Source organism: Cyanistes caeruleus, chromosome 20, assembly GCF_971803275.1.
Source record: "Cyanistes caeruleus chromosome 20, bCyaCae1.hap1.1, whole genome shotgun sequence".
In the NCBI taxonomy this organism is placed as follows: domain Eukaryota; kingdom Metazoa; phylum Chordata; class Aves; order Passeriformes; family Paridae; genus Cyanistes; species Cyanistes caeruleus.
The window spans coordinates 3,144,274-3,164,232 of NC_141720.1; the positions used below are offsets into that span (position 1 = coordinate 3,144,274).

General features: G+C 46.5%; 1 long non-coding RNA gene across 1 annotated transcript; it reads right to left on the bottom strand.

The window, feature by feature from the left end:
* Positions 1-2,232: 2,232 nt before the first annotated feature.
* On the bottom strand, positions 2,233-4,175 carry LOC147649689 (uncharacterized). The gene is made up of 2 exons (XR_015278192.1): positions 3,945-4,175; positions 2,233-3,518 (listed from the first exon to the last, which is right to left on the bottom strand). It is a non-coding gene; the product is annotated as an uncharacterized LOC147649689 (long non-coding RNA).
* Between the last annotated feature and the right edge of the window lie 15,784 nt (positions 4,176-19,959).

Genomic DNA, 19,959 nt, shown 5'->3' on the forward strand with positions numbered 1-19,959 from the left:
CAGAGTGTGTTCTGGTGGCACTGCCAGTGCTGGATGTCTGCAGGCAGCTCAGTGAACACGGTTTGTGCCACACAGCAGCCGTGCCATGAGCTGGTTCTGTGTCCCTGAGCAAGGGCAGGCTCTGGTTCCCCTGCTCCCCTCTGCAGTGACTGCCTGCAGCAAAACCTTTCTCAGGCAGGGGGAAATCCCAGGCTCTACCCAGCTGGGTTGCAAAACTCCCCCCGAGTTCAAATGTGAACTCTGAGCTGTTGGCATTTAGGAGCACAGCAGGGAGAGTCAGCAGCAGATGCCTCACTCTGGGAGCAGTTTCTTGCAAAGCATTCAAAGCATTCAGTTCATGTTTTACTTGGGGTGCTGTTCCACAGGGCTCCTCCCTCCCCTTCCTGCATCACAGCACAAAGTGGGGTGACTGTGACCTTCTCCTGACAGGCAGAGGAGGGATTCTCCTGGACTGGGAATGCAGCATCCTTGTATCAAGAGCTTTCCAACAGAACACTTGTTCCCAAATCACTGCTGTCTCAGGTAATCCTAAATATCTGTGTCCATCCCTCCAGGAGAGGGACCCTGGACAAGGCTGTTAGGGAGGTATCAGCCAGCCTGTGGTTTAGGAAAAGCTCCTGTGTCTACCAGGGCCTGCAAGACACCAGAACATGTTACAGAATCCTCTTTATTAAGAGTGGATTTTTTTAATAGCAGTGAATAAGCAAAATTAGTAACTCTATTTTTTTCAACCTGGGAAACAAATTTATTTTAATGCAAAACTCGCCACACTTTATAATTACTCCGAGGATGGATTTATCAGTAGAAAGAAAACTCTTCCCCTTCCCCTTCCCCTTCCCCTTCCTCTTCCCCTTCCCCTTCCCCTTCCCCTTCCCCTTCCCCTTCCCCTTCCCCTTCCCCTTCCCCTTCCCCTTCCCCTTCCCCTTCCCCTTCCTTTCTTTTCCTCTTTTCTCTTTTCCTGTATTTCTCATAAAATTCTTTTTTTCCCTTTAGGTCCCAAACATATTCCCATCCCTCCTGGAGCTGCATTTCATCACACATCAAATGGCTGAATAGCAAGATGGACAAAAATTTTAAACTAATTAAAAAAGTATAAAAGGTTAAAATCTCTGGAAAAGTTTAACTGTCCCCATCCTGAAGGACAGAGGGATGGATCAGCTTTTTCTACATGCATTGATCCACCAACTCACAACAAACTGAGACCCAAATGGGGCCTCTTTATGATCCAAACTTCTCAAAACATCCTTTTTCTAAATCAGCCTCCATCCAGCTGAGCAGAGCTCCCAGCCCTGTCCCGGTGCTGCGGGCAGCAAAGCTGTCAGGAATAACACCAGCAGCAGCTCTGCCTTTAGAAAAGCAAAAGTCACCAGTGAGCCCCAAATCCCTGATCCCTGACCCTGGGATCTGCTCCCCTCCCGGGAAGCGCTGCCCCGGTAAATAATTTCAAATAAATGGCTGAGCAGCAAGAACTGAAAGCTGGGAGATGTGATAAGCGAGGCTTTGTCCCCTCCTTCTGGGGATTGATGTTCAAATAGCAGCTGAGGTTGGCTGTGTTGAGCTGTTTTCCCTCATCCTCGCTCAGAATCCCGGGATCTCTGTGGGAGCATTTCCACCCAGCCCTGTGAACTGCCCCCTGTGAATAAACTGCATTTGAGAAGGGCTTTAAAACACCCCTGTCCCTTTCAAAAGGCGGCTCTGAAAGCTCAGACTCCCTCGGCTCTGGAGGGCTGAAGTGAGACAATTTCACGCCTTGGAGAAAATGGTTTATAATATATTTACGACAGAAAAATAAAAGATAAAGACTATTCTCTTGTCTATCTTTTTTCCTTTCTCCTTTTTTCTTTTCCCCTTTTCTTTATTTACCAAAAGTACCTCCAGGGCTAATGGCATTTTCTTTGGCCGCTGGGAGCAGGGGAAGATAGAAGTCTGAAATATGAAAGCTTTTCTCTTGGTTTTTAACAACTTTGGATCACTCTACTTAACTCTCAGTCTCAGTTCAAAGCAGAGCTAGAAACTGAAAGGCTGGTTCTGTTTTTCTCTGAGAAAAACTACATTACTATAAATGATTGCTTATCCCAAAAAGAAATATAGAAGCATAAAATTCCTTGTCCTGGCATGAAAAAAGTCAAAATCACTGAGACTTTTGTGAGCTGTGACAAAAAGACAACAACAAAAAAAAATAGTCTGCAATATTTCATTTTGATGATATCAAAGTGTTTCATGCATGACCTGTTTTTCATTTTTATAATATATTTTATTGTAATCAGCTTAAGTTTCAAAACAAAATGACTTTGTATAAAAAGTTAAAACAAGTTGTCTTAGTCTCATTTTTTTTTCTTTTCCCCAGCAGAAGAAATTCATCAAACTGGGTCTCTTTCTCCCGAGCATTTCAGCTGAGATGAATCTGCCTTTTCCAAACTCTAAGAGATATCTTAACAAGATATTCCTGCCTGGCTCTTGCTCTTCCAGAAATAGTGAGTTTCTTGGGATCCTGGTGCTTAATAATGGCAGATGACAGAAATTTTGGGACAGGTAGGGTTCAAAATGTAGAATGGAAGTCTTAAGGAGTCAGGGGAGACAAGGATTTCAGCCTTTCCCAAACTTGTAGGTCTTAACCAATCCTAAAACTAAGGGATGGGTGTGTTAATGCAAGTTCTGGGATTCCCAGCTTGCCATGCAAGCAGGAAATTTGTCATGAACGGCCCTTGATGTGTTATTTTGGTGTCCTCTCTCAGGATATAAAAGTCCAAACCCAGAAAATTTGGATAAATTAACAGATTCCTTTTAGCTTCTGAGAAACTCTGTGATTTCTCTTTGGGCTTGCTGGATTTTGGCTTTGCCTCCACAAAAATCATTTGGCACAGGCAGCAGCTCCTGAAGAGAAGTGCCAGTGTGGGAAAGCAGGAGTCTGCTAAATCCTGGTGCTCCTGTGAGGAACCATCCTGCTCCTGTGCCCTTCCCACCCTCCCAACAGCAGAGGGTAATGAGGATGGAAAAGCAAAATCATAAATTCAGTGTTAGGAGGATCACAGACATTTTTTTTACCTTCCAGCCAATTGTATCACTGCTTTATTTAAAAATAAAAAGAGCACAGTGTGGCTAGAAGCCACTCCAAGGTTCAGAGATAGACAGAGAGATGACTTGATGGCCTAATCTTTGCTCTTCTGACCAGAATTTGTTCCACAATCATGAGCTGCTCATTTAACCCCCCCTTGGATGTAGTTTCTCCAGAAGTGGAATGAAAATACCCCTGGAGTTAACCTGTCCATCCAAATGGTGACCAAAGATTTTATCACTCCTGAACCAAATGCAAGCAGAGATTGAACTGGTTGTAGGAGCAGAATAATTTCTAGATTATCCTCTTCCAAGTTTCAGATGTGCCAGGATCTCTGGTGCATCAGCTTTAGATTCCATGAGCCTTGGCAAAGTGGACAAATAGAGTGAGAGACTCTTTCTCCAGGGGTCATTTCATCAAGGTGTTTCACCCTGACCATGACAGATGTTCTTGTACCCAGCATCTGTAAGAGGGAGATTTATTCAGAGTCAAACCAGTTTTTAGCTCTGGTTAAGTCTGTGGATAATCTAGGTGATTTTTATTTTTTTTATTTTTTTAAATGGGATGGAAGAACCCCAAAAGGTTTGACAGGGAATTAGCTTCAACTTGAGAGAAGGGCAGAGCTAGGAATAGGATGGAGGACGGTCTCTGGGGAGGATGAGAAAATAGAAAGAAGAGGAAAAAGTCAGATTCTTAAGGGGATGAGGCCTTGGCCTCAGCTATGGAAACAGGTAATTTCCCAGTACAGATGGATAATAGGGATGAGGATTCAGGGAACGTGGCACTGGGGTCTGGTGAGATTCAGCCTGGCAAGCTGACACCACTGAAGAGATCACAAATTCTTTCCCTCCCCTCCTCGCCTTCGCCTTCACCAAAGTTTAAAGTTTACCTGCTAATTCCCTTATCAGAAGTTTGTGCTGAGAACTCTTATCTGGATTTTACAGGCAGCTCCTGGCACCAGACCAAAAACTGGAGGAAAGCATTTCATTCTTCTCCAGTTGTTCAATGAAAGCAACATTTTAAGCCAACAATATTATTGTCATTAATGGGATGGGACCGTTAATGATGGGAATTTGTGTGTTTGGCTTTCAAATGAGATTTGCCATCTATCCCTGCTCCTGACCTGCTGCAGCTTAGTGGGGCTAAATTGCTTTTTAGAGCTGATCAAAATGATCCTTAATTGAGGCATTAAACCCAGGTTCAGCTGATTTTGCCCTGCCACTGCTGGTGGCTGCCCTGGGCTTATCAGGCAGGCAAGAGGAGTGTCCCCAAAACAAGGCCAGAGCTCCAGTGTCTGAGTTTGGAGGATTTTTTCCTATCATTCCCCCCCAGATCTCCCTATTTTTCTCTTTCAAATGTAATTAAAAGTCATTCTTTTAACTTTATTTATTTATCAGCTTGCTGCATTTGAACTTGCAGGCGCCTTCATCTCAGCATTCATTTCCTTGCCCTTTAATGTGAACCTGACTCAATTCCCCATCCCCTTCAAAGCTCTTTATTAGTTCTGCAGCACTTCCCCCACCCCCAGCTCTTTCTCTAATTCCACCTTCCTCTTCATCTGCCCTGCAAACAGCCCAGGGCTCTGGGCCAGGCTTGGCTGGAGATGTGACCTGGCCTGTCAAGGGGGTGACATCCCCCTGAGTCCCTGAGGGGAAAGGCAGCCCTGAAACCTCTCTGTCCAGGCCCTGTTCTGATGAAATCACTCCTTCAGGGTGGAGGAGCTTTCTCTCCCTTTCCATGGTTTGATGTGCTGTCTCCCACAGGTTTTGGGGGCAGCTGGGTCCCTCTTCCCCTGCTGTCAGCTGTACTGTGCCTGGCTCTGACAGGAGTTCGGGTTGTTGGCCTTTTTCCCTCTTTGCCAGCAGCCTGAACCCACGAGGCTTCTGCCACGAAGAGCAGGGGGGTCAGGGGAGGTCCAGCAGAGGAGCCAAGCACAGAGAATGATGCAATACAATGCCCAAGAAGTCCTTGATCTCCAGCTCCCTTCACATGGAAGCCCAATTCTGATTTTCTGAGGAAACTGAGGCTTGGAGCAAGGAGATGCTCTGCTCTGTGTAGCTGGGATTCAAACCCAGGCTTATTTTCTTTTAAATACCTCTGCCTCCCAGCAGAATCTGAGGTCCAGCTAGAGAGAACCAAGGGTTTATTCCTGGTTCCTCCAAGTTTCCAGGCTCTGGCCCTGCTTGGCTCTGCCCAGGCACTGAGTGGAAGCTGCCTGCAGAGAAAACAAACAACCTGCTCTGGATTTGTCTTGCTGGGAGTTGAGTTGCTTCAGTGCCTTGTCACTGAGATGTGGTGATTAAAGAGATCAGCTGTGGAGCTTGGGGCACAGTGAGGGGACTCAGACACTTTGTAAGCTGTCACCTCACACTGCCAGGGTGAGTCTGGTGCAGAGGAGAGCTGTGATAAGGCAGCTGTGTGATGGGACATCAGTGCCTAAGGCACTGTGAAAGAGTCCATGGACCTCTTTGTACTGATGAAAATGAGTCTTTCACTTTCTTCAATTTTATTTATTTTATTTGATTCGATTACTTCGCTTTATTTTGGTTTATTTTATTATTTTTTCCTCCCCACCAAGCCTCTTTTCATCCCCTTATCTTCACCGGTAGTTAGTAGATTAATGCATGTCTCAGGAAGATAAATGTACTTTCAGATCTTCAAAAGGCAAAGCAGCCTCTGAAACCAGTGTTTACAACCTCCTTGGCTGGTGAGAAGGCAGGCAGCATGACATGACCTTCAGTTAAGTTCCAAAGTCGAGCTGAAATGCAGATCCTGGTCCCTGGGAGCTCAGTGGGTACTGGTGCTCCCTGTGGCCACAGAGAATTCAGGTTTACCTCTGTTCCCTCCCTCCCTCTGCCTGCTCTCTGTCCCAGGCTTTGAATGAGGGTTTGGGGATGGAGGAGGAAAGAGAGAGGGATGATGGAGTCAGGAGAGGGAGCAAGGCAATTCTCCCCAGGATTCAGCACTATGCAGATACTGAGACTTTTATTGGCCCTGAATCCTGGGCCGGGACACAGCAGCTGGACATGTCCAGCTCCAAAGGGCAGCACCCTGCTGCTCTCCACCAGTGCTTACCCTCCTTGAAGGTCCAGAGTCCCATACAGCTCTGTCTTGGCCATGCCTGAACGTCCCATCATCCTTAGGATAGTCACCCATGGGCCCATGATCCTGACTCCAGCCTGACTTTTCCAGGCATGCTTTAACTCTGTGGCTAAACCTCACACTGAATTTTATATATTATCTGAGAGCCAAGGCAGCTTTGAAATATCCATTTTGCACTCCAGCTCTATCCTCCACCATCAGGAGGCAGAGCTTGGCATCCCTGGCTGTGGTTTGCCTGGCAGCACGAGCAGGAGGAGCAGGGCTGTGGATGGCAGGTCCTGCAGGGTCAGAGGAGCAGGGCTCATGTGTTCAAAGCTTAAGTGGTGGCTCCAAGGTAGGGAGAAAATGTGATTGTGTTTGAGCTGTTCTCAGGCATTTCCAAGCTCATCTCTGTGAATTAGGGGCCGAGTGAAGTCATTAAACCCTAATCAAAAGCAGCTAATCAGGAATCAGTAGGAGATGTTCCAATTAATTGTGGCTGGAGCAGTGGAGCCAGAGCTGGGAAGGGGGGTGGCCATCAGGAAAGGACAGCAGGGTCCTGTCTTCTGCCACTGAAACACCCCAAGGGGGCTGTGCCAGCTCATGTGGTGGGCCTCAGGGTGTTAAAGTATTTTGGGGATCTCAGAAGACCCTTTGCTGTTGGGGTTTCCCCATGATTTCCAAGATGCACTTTGAGGCAGCGGTGGTGGTGTGGATATTCTGCTGCCCCATGGTGATGGGGGTCCTGCAAGGCTTCTCTGCCTCTTGGAGGGGGAGAGCTCTCACTCAGAGCTCTTAGCAGAGACCCATTCCCGACATCTCTTTACAGCTGACTCTCCAAGTGCTTTATGGATTTCATGGGTAAATACCAGCATCTTGACTTTCCAGGAAACTGAGTGACATGCAAGAAGTGCTCTGACATCTCAGAGCTTTGTCTGCAGCCCAGTGAAGATTTCACTGCAGTTAAAACAGAGCTTTAGGAGCTGGACACAAAGCAGCCTCAGCTGTGTCAGGATGCCCTGCAAGGGAGGACACTCTCAGCTGACATTTTTCTCTTCTGCTAACTCATGTTCACAGCTGAGATGAGAAGCAGGCTCTCTGGTGGGTCACTGACACTCAAAAGCTCCCCACAACCCCAAGACTCTGCTCTTCTGATGGGACCATTATTGGGAGCAGCATTTGCATTGCATGTTTTCCTCAGTTCAGCCAGGGTCATGCTTTCCCACCATATCCTTCTAGACCTAAAGTCTTTCCTCTCACCATCCCTGGAGTCAGCAGACAATTGTGCCCCATGAAAGCAGACAGAGTGTGGTGTGGAGAACTGGGACTGAAGGTGCCTGGACCCCTGGGCACCCCCTGTGCCTTTGAGTCACTGGAGTATAACTCTTCTTTGTGTTCCTTTCTATTTGATGATAAAAACCCTCAAGGACACCATCGACTCCTCTCACCATTAAAGGCATCTGGAGAAGAGCAGAGGTATTCTGCTGCTTTTGGAAATCCCCTTGCTCCAGAGAAACATCTTTCTCCATAAATCTTATTGAACCTATAAAATGCCTTCCTGTTCTTTGGCCTCTGCTCGGCTCCCCCCATCGTGCCTGTTCCACCATTGCATTCAGCTGCTCTATAAAAAGAATAAAGTTCATTGTGCCGGATCGAGCTCGGCTATAAATCCCTGCCAGCCCAGAGTTGACACAAATTGAATTCCACCATGGCTCTTCTTCAGAGGGTTTGCCTGCTGCCTTTTAAATTTGCCAGGGAAGGGATGCAATTTAGTTGAAGTAACTAATAAAGTGGCAAGGTGCACAACATGGTTGTAGGGCCTTGGCTGAGAGGTTCAGGTCTGCAGGAGAAGGAGCACTACTCTGTCCAAAGAAACGCTGCTCAGAAATGCAGATGAAGGCAACCAGTAAGCCTGAGTTCAGGTTTGCTGAACAATCCAAGGATTTCAACCCCAAAAGAAAAGTTCCTGGAGAGCCACCTCCTCAGACAGCAGAGTGGGAGCAAAGCCTGGGAGAAGCCCCAGAATCTGCAATCTGCTCTCGGGTGTGTGTCCATGAAGGTCTTCCATCTAGCTCAAGCTAAAGATTCCAAGCCCAGCTTATGATCTAAACCAATTCCTGCTTTATTGCAGGAATTACGTATTTGTAATCCTGTAATTCTTCAGTGTGTAACTCTAAACTCCACACACACTGGGAGCTGCTGCTCCCCCACTTTGGGCAGACACAGCAATTCCTCTCCAGGCCTGGCAGCCAAGGACACCTCAGTGCCTCAGGCCCCAGAGATGGAAACAAAAGGGAGTTGGGGGCAGCAAACTTGGGGGAAATGACTTCATTCCCTGCAGCTGGAATTGGGGGATGAACCCCAATGTGCAAATGAACCAAACTTATAAAAATGTGAAACCTGTGAGTCGTGGCCCATTTTGGGTGCAGCCCCTGGGGGCTTTGACTGCCCAAAATGTCCCTGCAGGCCCCTCAATAAATAGAACTGCTTTTTATTCCCTTAACTCTGCCTGGCCTCTGTTTTTGGGTAGCCCCCAAAGGCATCAATGACACTCCTTGTGACACTGGATGCCACTCTCTTCCCTCCCCAGGAAGGAAAACTGCTTTCCTCACAAGGTTTTGTTTCCTACCACCCTGTGCTTGTGCTACTTTCCTCCCCTCCCCTCCTCCTCCTCCTCCTCCTCTCTGTGGCTGTGCTGAGCTATTGATTCCTGCCTGCTCACTCTCTGGATTTGGGGAAGGGGGAGGGACGCCCCCAGGGTAGGTCAGGATAAATCACACTTGCCTTCTGCATCCCTTACTCGAGGTCTCCATTGCATCCTTGTCCCTGTCGCAATTCTTCTGCCAAATGCCATTTTCACCCTCACCACACATCCCCAGAGAGCTTTTATTTATGGTTGGTGCAACAAAACTGAGCGACACCAGCTGTTTCCCAGCCTGCAGGAGCACATCCATCACGGGGGGCTTTAGAGAAAGCCTTTTGTTTAATTATGGGATCACTCCTTTTCTCTCTCTAGTCCCTTGCCCCTCCTGGCCTCCCCTTGCATCATTCCAGTGACGAGGCCAGGACGTATTTCATCCTCTGCCTGCAACTCAAATGATTTCTGGATGTTCTCAGTTCACCTTCCTGCTGGTGCAAACCCTTCTTCATTGCTCAGAGCACTTAACACCTGTGAGGAGAGGGTAAAGGCTCCTTCTCTGCACAGTCAGTTTGGGAATAATAAATATCCTACAAATATTTTTGCAGGACATGTAGTGGCCCTGATTTCTGTCTCCTTCCCCTGGTATGTAGTCAGGGTTTTTCTTTTGATAAAAAAGAAAACAAAAATCCTAAAAGTTTTGCTGAGGGAACATGAGAGCAATTTTCATCCAATCCTTCCCTATTTACTCAGATTCTGATATGACTTAAATGTTTTGGGTTTTGTTGTTTTTTTTCCCCACAGATCCCACTGTCTGGAAATGCATCTTGCAGTAGACTGAAGTTCATCCCCTGTGGTTCAGGCTCTGAAAAGTCACCCACCAGTGACAGCATGCAGGTGAAACACCTTTTGGGCAAGTCCCTGCACAGGGGTGAATTCAACACCTCCCACTCCCTGGCAGAACTTGTTTATTAGAGTCTGAGAGTTATCAGGAGGAAGAGCAGAATTTTCTTGTCTGGGCCTCTCAGAGCTAGAGAAATGGATGGTGCTGGATGGAACATTTGGTTCCTCTGAGGCGCTGGCACTGGTGGTGATATGAGGCAACAGGAATGGAAATGCACTTCTCCAGGAGAGGGAAAAGCCTGTGAGCTCAGACTTGACAATAATTCACCTGGCTGTGCGTCTGGCCCTGCGCCCCAGGATCCCTTCCCAGCTCTGCTTTGCATTTTGCAAATTGTTTCAAGAAATTCCCTTTTTTCCTGGGCCTGTGGCAGGGTGATGGATGGCCGGGGACGCCCAGCCAGGATATCTGTCTCCACTGAGGCTCTGTGAGTCAGCTACCCCGTGTCTAGCTGCTACTTTTCTGCCTTAAAAGCCTCAATATTCTCCACTCAACTCACCTTCCTGCTCTTTCCTGGTCTCCAGATCCATTAGTCTGTCTGGGCTGGTACCCATTAAACTGCTGAACATGGGCTACTCTGAGCAATCTTATCAGAGCTGCTGCTATTAAAGGCACAAATAGTAAGAAACTGAGTCACCAGTGCAGGCAGTCTGGCACTTGGATTTAGACAAAAGTTTGTCAGGGCTTGTTCTTGTTTGTGGAGAACCACAGAAGCTGCTGTGGACAATATTTGGTTGCTCTGACAGAGGTGATTGATAAATAGTTGGCTAATGCAAAACATGCCCTGGATCTAAAAGTTTGAGTTTTGCAAGGTTTCTGGTACCTGTGGCCTCTGTGCCACCTCCCAAATGCAGAGAGGCTTCTGTGGGGGGAATATTGCTGCCTTACACCCCCAAGGGAGGAAACTGAGGCACAGGGGTTCAGACTGTGTTGCCAGGTTGCTGAGACTGTGCCCAGGACAGCAGATCTGTGCAAATGTGCCAGGAGGCTCATCCCTGACTGAGACAACTTTTAACCTGCCTTGTGTGGTTTGCTTTTCTTATACAAGGATTTCCAGAGTGTTTTTTCTGCTGATGATGGTACTGAAAAAAAACCCCAAAACAAATCTTAATGCCCCAAAACTTTTGAAGCATGTGTTTGTTAGTGTTCTGGCTGTGTTTTGGGGTTGGTTTGGGATGCAGGTGCCCACAGCCAGGAGCTGGCTGATCCTGGAGCTGTCCTACATCGCCCCATCAGCACAGCCCTTGTCAAGTGTAAATGAGGCTGCAGGCAGGGGTGAGGACACTCAGCTCCATGTGCCTTAAAAAAGCCCTGCTGAGCCAGCCATGATTAAAAGCATCCTTGTTCAGCTCAGCACAAGCAGATCCCAGTGAGATTTCCCAGGCTCAGGGCAATAATTTGATAGTTTCGGGGTCTGATGGGAAGGCAGGATGGAATCTGCCTTTCATTCTGAATTTTCACCATGTTCACTTAAGACATAGCTGGATGGTTTCAGCCCTGAACTTTGTGGTTGTTCTGTGCCACCCTTATTCCTGTTTGGGTGTAGATTTATTTTAGATTAGTTCCTACCTTTTCTTGAATATATCTCTCTGCTTGTTTGCTTTGTTATTCATTTGCATCATCTGTTAAATTCCTTGGAATGGGGCTTTTCAGGAAGGAATGTCTTTTCCTTCACACGATGTGTGAAAGAATCTTAGTTGATGTCTCTGAAAGCAAAAGCAGTTTTACAGATCCCAACTGTAGCTCTGGGTTAAGTGCAAGAGTTTGCCTGGATTGCCATCCTCGAAAGCAGCTCTTCTACCCTTGGGAAAAAATTGCTTTGCCAGTTTAATTTGCTCTCAGTTCAGCGAAGCCATGGAAAACTGGCCAAGAGTTTTATTGGCACATCTGAGTCATAAAAAAATGAAATAATTAAAAAAAGCTATTCACCCTTTTAACTGATACAGCTCACGCTGGCCAAACATTTACGTGTCCACTTGGCCTTTATATGAGAATGCTTTAAAACGGCAGTAATGGAGTGCTGAAATGAAGATGTCAGGCCATAGGAGTGGCCCTGGCTTCAAGAGCTCCCAGGTGAGAATTTGCTCACTGGTGACATCCCATCCATCAGAGATGCTGAGGTTTTGTCACGGTTCCCAGGAGAAAATTGTCACATCAATCAGAAAAGGTGGGGCCACTCCAGATGTGGGACCTGTCGGTATTTCTTGTAAAATGAGGAGCTGCACACTGAGAAATGCTGGGGTTTGTGCCCTCGTGTTAATTTAAAGAGAAAAATAAAGCAGTTAATTCCCATTTTGGATGGGAAGGAGTGACTGGAGACCCTGCTCCCCCTCACCCCTCCCCATGGCACCTGATTTAGATGTTTTGGCATGTACACATTATTTAGTTATTCCACATAACTCTGGGAGTTATTGGTACAAACCCTTTTGCACGGGGTGGAAATGCAGAATCATTGATGCCTGAAGATGAGTTTTTCTGCCCTCCCAGATGATGCAGGAGGGGCTCTGCTGGCTGGGCTGGCTTCTTGCACATCACAAGCCACAGCCCTGGGACAGTGACTGAAGGATGCTGTTTGCTGTGCCTCCTTTGGTTTTGGTTTGTTTAGGGTTTTTTTGTTTGTTTTGGTTTTTTTTTGGTTTTTTTTGGTTGTTGTTCTTAAGTGCAAGATTTTTTTGGAACTCAATGTTTTCCTTAAATCCTTGCAAAGGTGCTGCTTTCAGCTGATGGGCTGCTAAAAGGCCTGACCTCCAGCCAGAAAAACAGGCTTGAAAGATTTGCTGTGGAATCAGATGTGCCCAGAGAACCTGGGACTGGATTTTCAGCTGCTTAAAAAAAACCACCATTACAGCCTGTTCTCAGATGTGACCACTCTGAATCCAGCATGAAAATTAGTTCTGGGTTTAGAAGTCCTAATGAACGCTGGAAACATTCCTAAAAGGGCTTCTGTGTGTGGTGAGTGGTCCTGGACTTTTAATTGGTGCTCATGCAAGACCTTTTCACTCTTCGGGGAATTTGCTCTGTATGCGGATGAGATGTGGAAATTTGGAACTTTCGTATGGAACAGAAGTTGTCACATTTTTCAGATTCAGAGCAGCCAAGAGTTTCATCCAGCCCATTTGTAATCCCTTCATTTAGATGGAATGAAACGTTTCGTCCTGATAAGGTCAAAGCATGAAAATATGAATATATTAAAATACCTGTCAAAATGAAGGTAATCAAAATGAGAACTGGAGCAAACACTGTTGAAATAATTCACTCAGGTTTTCCCCCCCCACTATAAATTTCAGTGCTGTGGACATATCCTTATGAAATGTTTTCATGGGAAAACTCTATTTTTCCAGTAGATAGCTACCCTGACCAATGTAATAAGATTTTGATCAGCTCTTGGGAAAATACAGGCTTGGGAGAGTGATGCCTGAGGTTCCTCAGTGCTGCCATCAATCATATCCCTGCCTCCAGGCTGGCTGGCAGAGGAAGCTCTGGCACTGCTGGTGTGACCGCTGTCACTCAGTGGTCCCTGTGACCCTCAAGCTTGGGGTTTGTGAGAGGGGCTGCTTGAAATCATTTTGGGTTGGAAGGGACTTTAAAAATCATCCCATTCCATCCCTTGCCATGGCAGGGACACCTTCCACCATCCCAGACTGCTCCAAGCCCATCCAGCCTGGCCTTGGACACTTCCAGGGATCCAGGGGCAGCCCCAGCTGCTCTGGGCACCCTGTGCCAGGGCCTGCCCGTCCTCATTGTAAAATAATTCCTTCTATCTAATCCAAATGGACCCTCTTTCAGTTCAAACCATCACCCCTTGTCCTAGCACAACAGGCCCTGCTAAATATTTTGCCCCCAACTTTCTTATAAGTCCCATTTAGATACTGGAAGGTACAAGAAAATCTCCCTGGAGCTTTTTCCAGGCTGAACAATCCCAGTTCTCCCAGCCTTTCCTCACAGCAGAGCCGCTCCATCCCTCTGATCATTTTTGTGGCCCCCTCTGGACTCGCTCCAACAGGTTGATGTCCCTCCTGTGCCGAGGATCCCAGCGATGCTCCGGGTGGGATCTCCCCACAGCACCATAGAGATAATGGGACTTGACCAATAATTCTCCTCTGGCATCTCCATGAAGAGCTTGTGGCCTCATCAGACACCATCTCTGAGGCTGCACGTGCTGTCCTGTCCCCTGCAGGACTGTCGTTCAAGAGGAGGGGATGCTATTGCAGATGCACACCTGAAAATTGATCCAGGCTATAACAGCCTGCTATAAAATACACTATTTTAATCGTGCCTCTCTCCTCCTCATTCCACAGCAATCAATTCTTCTCCGTTGAGGCTGTCTCTTCTCCTTTCCTGTCTCCACTTTGTCCCTCTTGCTCTGAATCCAAACTCAACGCATTTCCTAGCAAAACACGAACGCTGTGTTCCCTTGCAGGGGTGTTCCCTGGCTGCCCTTTCCCAGCCACCAGCAGCGTTTCCAGCGTGGAAGGGGGATCTATAAAACATGACTCGTAAAGAGAAAGAGCCAGCATTTGACTCCTGAAGGGAAAGAGATGGTGGAGAGGTGCGAAAAAGATGGATGCCCCCTCCCCGAAATATAAAGAAATATGTGCAGAAAATGAAAGAGATTTAAAGCAGCTATCAATCGGTCGCTGTTCCAGCTTTAAGAGCTGTTGAAACAACATAATAAAAGGCAATAAACACGAGATTTATGACCTACCTGCTGGAAATAGCTCTGTGCAGCTCTGGTGTGGGGTGAGCACGGCGTGCCAGCCTGGGGGGAGTCTGTGCCTGGCGAGTGCATGTGCCCCTAATTTGGGGCCTTGCACGTGGCCACAGCTCTTCCCTCCATTTCCATCTCCCTCTCCATCCCCTCCCCTGTCCCTCTGAGCCCTCGTATTTATGGCTTTGGCATTTGGTGTGTTAAAGGCTCGGTTTTGTTCAGTTTGAGCAGTAAACCCAAGACGATTTGTTGCGATCGATGGCAGCAGGCTGGAATTTTAAGGGCCAGGTATTTTAGCACGGGGGCTGGACCCTCGAGCTAAATCTTGAAGGCAGGGAAGGTGAAAACATGCAGTACTGCCTAGGGCAGCGTCGGGAAAGGCTTGTAAACTGGCACGTATTTAAATTCCAGGAAAATCACCAGGGGGGGAATAAATCCACAAAAAACAAAATCTAAGTGAGAAGAAAGCGAGCGGCTAAACGTGGAAATTTCTAATGCCTTCTTCAAGGCTGAAACTGTCCTTTTAAAGAAAATACAACTTTCAGTCCTGCCCCAAAGCCACAGAGGGCTGAAAGTGCAGACATTTGCACAAAACTGCGGTGAAGGCAGCATGAGGCAGGCAGGATCTGGGCTGTGTGGTTTAAGGACCATGGACAAAGCCCAACTGCAGCTCTGGAAGTCTGAGTCGACAAAACAGCTGGAAAATGGGACGAGGACTGGACATTTACCTTCAAAACACGCTTGCAGGATAATGGTTCCACATTTCCCAGCCCTGGGTGAGAGTGGGGTGTGCTGGGTGCTGCTCTGCTTCTTTCCAAGCCCTGCCACAAAGCCTTCCCTTGTAAATCGTTTTTCCCCTTTCCCTCCTCAGACAGTTCTACCCTCCTGTCACTCCGGCTTTTCAGCCAGGAGTTCCAGGCTTTTATTTCTCAAAGCACAGTCCCTGAGAGGTGACATGAGGAGCTCTGGCATATGTGATGATGTTTGTTCCTCGGGAGGAAGGTGGAGGGGGGAAGTGAGCAGGCTGAGAGGGGTAAATCAATGCACTTTCTGGAAGGAGGGATGCAGAATGGCAGCGTGCTGTAATCCAGCGGAGCCAGGGAGTGCTGGGGAGACAGATCTGGGACAGGGAGAGGAGGGGCTGCCCTAATCCTCTGCCCCTCTGAAATGCCCAGCATGGAACAAAGCCCTTGTTAGCAAATAAGGACGGGGGAGTGGTAGCAATAAGCGAAATAAATGCCCTTAAATTCAGCTGTAATGAAAACCTGGGAGCCAGCGTTGGAGTCCTTTCATAAACACTGGGGAACAAGATTGTTCTAATTATAAAAGCCCAATCAGGGGGAGCAGCAGGCATGAAACTATGGATTAATTCAGCTGCTTGAATGCCAGTGTGTGGCAGAGAGGCAGCAACAACCTCCTCCCTCCCCTAGCCTGGAGAGTTTGAAGGCTCTTTATTTGGCCCGGCTCTTGACAACAAAAGGGAAAAGGGCACAAAAGCCAAGAGAAGAAATGGCTTTGGTGCCAAGGCTTTCCCCCATGTGCTCAGAAACCTCTTGCTGGTGTTTCAGACAGTGGGGATGTGCAGGAGCTTGTCTGTTTTCTCCCCTGTCTGTCCATCTCAGCAGGGTCATGGACTATGCTTATCCATTCCTCTCCCTTTGCCCCCTTCTCCCTTTAAAATAGTTCCTGTCTTCATAAACACAGTGGAAAAAAGAAAAAGAAAAAATAAATTTTGAGGGCTGCAGGTTTGAAAACTGTCAGGAAAGGATTTGGACTCCCTGAAAGGAAAAAGCAACAATTTCCCTTCATTTGAAATTCAAGGGTCGTATGCTCCCAAAGCCATGTATCCACTGGAAAATATTTAAGATCGATTAAATCGTAACCCATGGTTGCTCTCAAACAGTTGGAGTTCCAGGGTTGGCTTCCTAAAACTTCTCTTGGAGACTCCAAAAGTTATGAAGTTCCTGCTTCAGGAGAACCACAGAGAAATGGCTCGGTGTGAGTGGTCAGAAACCACAGAAAATCCTCCTTTTCTTCCCTAACCACACGACTATCCAGAGGTCTTCAGAGCTGGCAGCAATCTCTTAAAGATGTTTTGGGATTTTGAGTGTGAGGCTATTCCACACCTGTGGATGCTTGGAGAAAGCTTTGTTGATGGTTGAAGAAAGGAATCCTCAAATGGAGGAGATTCCCAGCCCAGGTCATGATTTCTCCTTCCACTGTTTCCTCCTCTGCTGCCACCTCTGGGGATTTCCCTCATTTCGATTTCTCACTTTTATTTACAACAAATAAAAATAAACCAAACCCCTACTCCTGCCCCAGCTGTTCCTCCTGCTCCACCTGCAGCAGCCCAGTTTTGAGGCAAGAAGCACAGAATTAATGGGAATTGTGTAGATTTACAAACAAGCACTCAGAGAGGAGACTGTGCCTATTTATCTCCTAATACAGTGGTTTAAAAAAAGTCCTTCTTTAATTGCATTTGGGATCTATTCTAACGATTTGCCCAGGAGAGTATTAAGATGTCAAGGCTTTTTCATTAGTAATATATCCCCAAACAAAATCTTTGTTAAGATAGGTTAAGGCAGTAAATAGACCATTAATTTACAGAACATAATTAGTACCTTGCAGTTATTCATGGAAATAGTCGGATTTCTTTTGTTGTTATTCAATGGCAAGATTTAAAACAAATACAGCAGCAGCAGGTCAAAAAACACAGAAGCAAAAAAGCATCAAAGGTATTGATTAAAGTTTCAACAATAACCTTAACTCTGCAGCAGTACCCAAAACAACATCATTTACACCACCCAAATACATTCTCCCAGTGGTAAATAATGAACACAGAAAACAGCAGCAAGTTTTGAGCAAATATCAATACAGAGCTGTAAAATAACTCGTTTTTAGGCCTGGGGACTATAGCCCACATCTAAAATTGGAAACAATATTGAAGTTCTTCTTTTCCTAAGAGATTGTTGGTAATATTAGTATGTCCAATGAAAATATTTTATTTGTTGTTATTTATTTAATTGGGTCTATTATCTTTGCAACTGTGGTATCATTTTGATTAGAGGAACTGAAATAATTTATTTTTTAGGGTCTTCTACTTTATAATCTGAGAATTTAGAACAAATAGATTTTTTTTTCTAAAATTGTTCTTAATTGTAGATTATTGAAATGAAAAAAAATTCAGTTGACTTCAGACTGACAAAAAAACTGATTTTATGAAGGTGTTTCTACCTTCTTATTAACAAATTTGATTTCACGTGATCCAGAAATCAAGTCTGAGTCAATTTTAATGTTTCATTTTTGCTGCTGCAACTTGCAAAGCAGAATGGAATTTTCGGGGGTCAGGAGCTGTTCTCACAAGACTTTAAGGCCATAAATCATGGTCAGTGCTCATCAGGTCAAATATCAAAGTGTGTTAGACAGAAGTTAGTTCAGTACTTAGAAATAATAATGGATTACCAAACTTAAAAAACTGAGTTTTTATGTGCTGGACCAAGCAATTCAAAGTTCAGCTGCATCATGAGATGAATGGAGATGGATGAACTATTGCTTCCCTGACTAAACCTATTAGTAACAATGGAAATCAAAGCAGAATTAATAAAATTTCACTGAAAACAAACAAACAAATAAAAAAATTTAATTTCTTAAATTAACTTCCATTACTTGTTTGTTACTCCTAATAATGTTGAGCTGCCATACAGATGGGCAGAAAATAGTGTTTCCTTTATGGGAGTTTTGCCAATACTCTTTTAAATACAAAAATTATGGCTTATTTTTTTAATTAAAAAAAATAATGCCAGGAGAATTCCTAGAAAAAGGTCTCATGAAATGAAATATTTAAAGAAATTGAATCGGCTCCCTATTATTTGATTTGCTGGAATTGCTCTTCTAATGACATTTAAAAGGAGTTCAAACTTAATTTTCTCTCCTTACAGCTGGGAGCTGCCCACTTTTGAAGGAGAGACCAGAGCAAGTCACTGGGATTGGGGAAACTGAGGCTCTGAGAGCTTGAAGGCTGCAGGGAGAGGCAGCAGTGTCACAGCTGGGCATTCCCAGCTCCCTGGTGGCATCAGAGGTGACATTTCCCAGTGACACCCTTTCAGTGCCGAGGGTCTGTGTGGAGGTGCTGGGATGCAAACCCCAGCACTGCCTCGCCTTTGGTGGCTCCAGTGACAGCAGGACAGATTCCTGCTGGGACAGGGCCACGGCGTGACCCCACAGATGGTGAAGGCTCTGTCTCACAGAGCTCTGCTGCAGGCTGGAGAATTTTAATAAGGACAGGAAAAAAAAAAGTAGCAGGAGACAGGGAGAAAGGGAGACATCGCAAAGAACCTGACCTTATTTCCTCGGAGTGTGTGACTAAATCACACAGCTAAAAATAGGTAAGTGATTTGCTTTGATGCTGGAGGATTTTGCTGATACCACTTTTGTTACACGTATAAGTATAGAGATTTAATATAACATTTCCCTTACTGCGGTGGCTGCTATTAAGGCAGTGCTGAAGTCTCCTGAGCTGCTGTCTCTGCCTGCTCTTTTAAGCTGTGAGCTGCAGCAGAAACTTCTTGCCTCTGAAACTAATATGCTGCTGGCCTCTGGGAAAGTGGAGAAATTTCTGCCAGGAGGGATATTCAGTGTCAAGCACTCTCCACTCCTGCTTCTCTGAGGCAGCCACTCCATCCCCGGTGGGAACTCCCCTGCTCGTTTGTTAGGAGGGACTTTGGGAAGTTTTGGTCCCAGTCTCCCCAGTCTCTATAATGGGGAGAATAAAAATCTGCCTCAGGAGCAAACTGGCCAGGTGAGGCCCTGGGGATGGGTGTGAGGGGGCAGGGGTGGGACCTGGGGGCTCACCCAGGTGATGGAGAGGACACCAGTGGCTGGTGGGGAGCACAGAGGTCAGTCCTGGGCTCAGCAGAGCAGGAGGCTGGCACAGAGAGCACCTCTGAGGATGCAGGAGATGAGAAACTCTGAGCAGCCTTTGGACTGGATGGCTGTGGCACCATTCTGAGGGAACTGGAGGAACAGGCCAGCAGGGATCCCAGAAAGCTAAATAGGAGAGGAATAAACCTTTCCCTGGGGAGGAATCAGCCCAGGCAGCAGCACACAGGGCAGGACACGAGGGCACCAGGCTGACCATGAGCAACCTGTGTGTCCCTGGGGAAAAGCCAGACAGCCCAGGGACCTGGGACAAGGTGGGCAGAGGGAGGGGTCCTGCTGCTCCCCCCAGCTCTCCCCACAGCTGAAAGCTTTTCTCCTTTTCTTACTGAGTGTCAGCTCTGCTGCCTGTCTGAGGCTTGAAGGGTACAAATGGAGAGAATTATTCAACACTAAACAATTATTCTGTTGCATAAAACTCTCAGTATTTGTTGCTGAAGAGCCTGTGCTGAATGCAAACCTCCAGACAGAACTGTCAGGGAGCAGGAGAGGAGAGATGGGGCTTTATGTGCATCCAGAGCAGAGCATCTCACCAGGGCCCATCTTCCTTTTTGCTTTTCTCAGTGCTTGCCCTCATTTCCCTCCATTTTTCCTCTGCTTTGGTGAACTCTGCTCACACACAAAGGTACCAGGCCCTCCAC